Source organism: Brassica napus, chromosome C9 (genome assembly GCF_020379485.1).
Source record: "Brassica napus cultivar Da-Ae chromosome C9, Da-Ae, whole genome shotgun sequence".
NCBI classification, from domain to species: Eukaryota; Viridiplantae; Streptophyta; class Magnoliopsida; order Brassicales; family Brassicaceae; genus Brassica; species Brassica napus.
Genome location: NC_063452.1, coordinates 63457315 through 63462175, shown reverse-complemented (window position 1 = coordinate 63462175; position 4861 = coordinate 63457315). Strand labels below are relative to the sequence as shown.

General features: G+C 30.6%; 1 long non-coding RNA gene across 2 annotated transcripts; it reads left to right on the top strand.

Annotated features, from left to right (window-relative positions):
• The first annotated feature begins 278 nt into the window (after positions 1-278).
• Positions 279-4347, top strand: LOC125592339. 2 transcript variants are annotated; one of them, XR_007328191.1, is made up of 2 exons: positions 279-2910; positions 3104-4347. It is a non-coding gene; the product is annotated as an uncharacterized LOC125592339 (long non-coding RNA). The 2 variants fall into 2 exon arrangements; XR_007328192.1 differs by having other exon boundaries at positions 3101-4347.
• Positions 4348-4861: the final 514 nt, after the last annotated feature.

Below are 4861 nucleotides of genomic sequence, written 5' to 3'. Positions count from 1 at the left end.
AAAAATGTAGAGTATTTTTATTTGTTCAAAATATTTTTTTTATAAATCAACTATAAAATATATGTTTTTTCTATTTATCTAAAACTTATATAAGAGTATTTAGTGTAGTTATATGTTCTTATAGCATACAAAATAATGTGTATAAATACCTTTTACAGAAATTATATTAAATATATATGAATATGTCAAGTATATAGATATATAAGTGTTTATGAAAATATTATATAATTTAATAAGATTATAAATATAAGGAATATATCATTTTATATATTTTTATACAGAATCATCTTAAATTTAATAATATTAAAAGGAAAAGATAAAACCAAAACTTAATATTTAAAAGAATTTTGTGGTTTATGAATGAAAAAGTGAAGTGAATTCGGAAGTGAATATAATGAATTAATAATGTAGACTGATTATTACTCCCTCCGTTTCTATTTGTAAGTAGTTTTACTTAAAAGCACAAATATTTAGGAAACTGTAATTTGAAAAAAATATATCATTTAATCAATTAATTCAACCAATTATAAAAAACTTAACATTATTTCATTGGTTACACAATATCCAATAAATGATAAGATGCATTGAAATATGTAAATTATTTATATTGTGAAACAAACTCTTTTTGCTGGAACTAATTATATTTGGAAACGGAGGGAGTAATAATTAGTAGAAAAATAATTAGATGTTCATTGCTCCTCTGCATAAATCTCAGCAGTTTTTCTTATTTTTCGCAAATCAATAAATTCTTTTGCATTAATAATCTGCATGCATATTAGACTGCATATTAAATGATCTGCCATTTAAATGTTGAATTGCAAACAAATGTAGTTTAATCTGCATATTTATTAATATGTGTTCTTCCTGCATTTATTCCCCGTCCCATTCAAAAAAAGTATCATCACAATGATGATTCTTATCCTCTCTTTTGATCTGTCTATATTGTCCAACAGGAAGTAATCACTATAGAGATTTGTCACCTTCTTTGGGTTGTCAATGTCTTGTTGCTCAAAAGCATTGTAGAGAAGAACATAATAATGGAGAAGCCACATGGTACCGATTATGGCCTAGGGATACACTCACGTTCCCAATTTTGGAGATAGGGCGCGAACAGCTTTATGTTTTTATACATTAAAAAAAAAACTTTATGTTTCTTTTCATATTGCAGGAATTGTGTTTTTTTTTTTTTTTGAGAAGATTATAGAAATCAAGCTTATAATATAGTTCAACAAATTTTTCTTTTATAATTAGGAAGTTCTAAAACCTTTAGTCTATACTTTTCTTATAAGAAGAAGGCACTAACAACAAGGATCTAATACTAACTGAAAATAATTGTGGTGGATCCATAACTTTCCTTAATCATATCTTAAGAAGGCAAAATGTCGAAGCTTTCGTTGAACCCACCAAATTGGTACGGTGCTAGTACCTGTGTGAAAAAAAAAAACGGTGGAATTCAGGGTCAAACACCACAAATTTCTTCAAAGATCGAAAGAAAACAAAAAAAAACCTAGAAAATCTGAATAGATAAAGAATCTAAAATAGGTGATACCCAACAGTTGCGATTAGGGATTGATCTTCAGCACCGTCACTCTTATCTTTATACCAATCGTTGAAAAGGAAAATGGAAAGATCATAGGGTTAAATTTATATATTAATCAATTTAATGAGTATGAAACAGTTGTGAATTTGCAGAATAGGAGGCGAAGAGATTCGTGGTCAAAGAAAAAAGTGACGTATCATATTTCGTCTTTGATTTCATTTAGCTTGAAGTGATAGTGCGAGCAATGGATTCGAGATTCATCAACACCAATCCTTATTCGAGGTTTGTCTCTCCTATTCATCTTCTATCCTAGTCCAACAGTTGATGTTAAGTACTTGGGAAAATTATAGTCAATTGATCTTGTAAATAACCATGAAAGAATTATTTGTCTTTCTTTTTTTGGCAATTCTCTCGAATAGTTTTTTTTTAATTTCTTGTCACAAAAATAATTCAGATCAAATTTTTAAATATTAATGTTGATTTTCCTTGAAACAAATATATTTGTTGGTTAGAAAAAACACGAAAATATGTGTTGGCATTGTTTCTGATAGAATAATATTTTGATATAATTCAAAGGATTGTATGCAAATAAGTCGTTTGGACTTTGGAGATGGAGTATATATTGTTTTTGGTTAAAGAAAAAACTAAATGCAATTTGCTAGTAAAATTTATTGGATAGCATAGAAACTGCTACTTTCACGTGAACGTTAACACATCATTCGTCTTTTCGCGTGCCACTTATCTAAATGTAGATCACATAATCGTTTGATCTCATATGAGATTTTGAACCCACAACTAGGCCAGGGCATGGGGGATACTGATCACAGCACATTTGCATTAACATTAACATTATCTTTGTCTAGATAACTCTAAGAACAAACGATTAAAGAGTTGGCATCCTTTTAAAAAAAAAGAGTTGACATCCCAACGTCATTTTTCTGTAGATACGGATAGGAAATCTCATTTAAACATTGGAGATATCACGTAGGAGTATTAAAAAATATTTTCTTTCTTTCTCGATAATGATATGTCATCAAGTTTCCCCTTCTATAAAATATCTAATTGCTTTTCCAGCTCTTTTTTTTACAACACTAAAGTGTAATAATTATCTATTTATAAGTCTTAAGATAACGTATCGATTAGTGCAAATATATACATTAAATTCATCCACACCAATCCTTCTTCTTTTAACGTACGATTCATCTTCAATGGGTGTGCATGTATATCATACATGCAGCTGTGATTGTAAGAGTGATAATGAGAAGTCTAATGGCGATGACAAGAGAAGTAGTGAATACTCTTTTGTGAGTGCTCTTAGTATGAGCGGAGGAGATGGAGACAACAGTTACTCTACCAATTCTCTTCTTCAGGTTCTTCCAACTGATGTACTTCAAACATTTCTTTTACCAATTTCTTGATTTTCTTTTTATTTTTACAGAGAAAAGTTTTATCAATGGCCATGCCTATGTTGGTCAAAAATACCAAAGAAATGACCACAAACTTGGACCTTCCTAATTCATTTTTTTTTTTTGTCACACGGACCTTCCTAATTCATTAAAGTAGCCGATTTGGGCTGTTCTTCGGGTGAAAACACAATTTTGTCGATGTCTGAGATCATCAACACAATCTATGTGTTACGCCAAGAATATAATCAAACCCCACCGGAGATAGATTGTTGTCTGAACGATCTCCCTAATAACGATTTCAACACAACTTTCAAGTTCATACCTTCCTTCAACAAGAAGCTCATAAGAGAAGGATGTTGTTTTGTCTCTGGAGTCCCTGGTTCCTTTTACTCAAGGATCTTCCCTTGGAATAGTCTTCATTTCATACATTCAATTTACAGTATTCATTATCTCTCTAAGGTACTATATATAAGTACTTAGTTATAACTTTCCACTTATAGACATTTTAAATCTTTACAAGTGCAAAGCTTATAACAATGAAACTTTGGACGTGTAACAAGTTCAAGTCCTGTAAAGTGAATACAAGGCTTACTTGAATCAATTCCAAAAAGACTTTATGACATTTCTAAGAATGCGGTCTGACGAGATGGTATCTAGTGGACGCATGGTTCTCAAATTACTCGGCAGAAACACTATAAATGATCCATTTGTACAGGGATTGTTGTCATTATTTGACATTGTTATCAGATTCTCTCCGCGACCTAGTTTTCGAGGTAAATATCATAAAATATCATTTTTATATATTTTAAATATGTTCACCTGGCTTCAATGATTCGCTTTCATCGTGATCTTTGTATATGGTTTTGTGAGTGCATCAAAGGTGAGTTCGTTCAAGATGCCGTTTTATGATCCAACCGAAGAAGAAGTGAAAAAAGTTATTAGAAATGAGGGTTCATTCATGATAAATGACTTGGAGACGCATGCATTTGATTTCGGCCACAGTAACAAAGAAAGTAGCTCGCAATCATATAAAGCTAATTTTGTTCAAAAAAAAAATCATATAAAGCTAACCCAGAGGAACAAGAGGCTAATATTATAGTTTTACATTGTATTTTCCAGGTTATTCTCTTGCTTCCGCAAGAAGCGCTTTGAAGAGGGGTTTACATTGTTGTTTTACTTAATCTTACTACCTATTAATCTCAAGTCCTCTTTGTTTGAGGCTTGGAATTAATCTTTATGTATCCTAGTGGTTTTTTAATTTTTTTGCGGTCACTAGGATCAGACGAGCTCTCTGCAGATTGTGGTTCAATTAAGTTTGTAACCAAAATTTCATTTTTTAAATGATATTTACCATTTAGCAAAAAAAAAAATATTATAGTTTGACCTATGCCAAGGTTGATATTTTGCGTGAGAGCCTTAATTCAATTGACCTATGCCAAGGTTGATATTATAGTTTTTGAAGCCCATCAAGCAAGGATTACAGAGGCCCAGCATGTGAACCTGAACAAAATATCTATTTTTGACCAAAAAGAAAAAAAGAACAAAATATCTATTAATAACATATCATATACATCATTGATAAATTATGAAAAAGCCGTCCAGAAATATTTAAATCATACAGCCATTTTCGTAATTTTCATATTACTATGGCTGAAATCAGTCAGTGTGTGATTGGTATTTAGTGGAGTAAAATGATGGAATAAAAGTGAAAAAGGGAGGTAAAAGAAAAACAAAACCCAGAGTAATATTTTCTCTCTATATAGTGGTAGAGTAGTTTACTCCATTTTCATTCTCTTTTGGTTTTGATGGGTTGAAAATAAATTTCACCTGATTGGTTAAAATATAGAATAACTGAACTGAAATATTCTTAACTCTAATTTTAATATCGACTTAAGTACATTCCAGTCACAGTCTT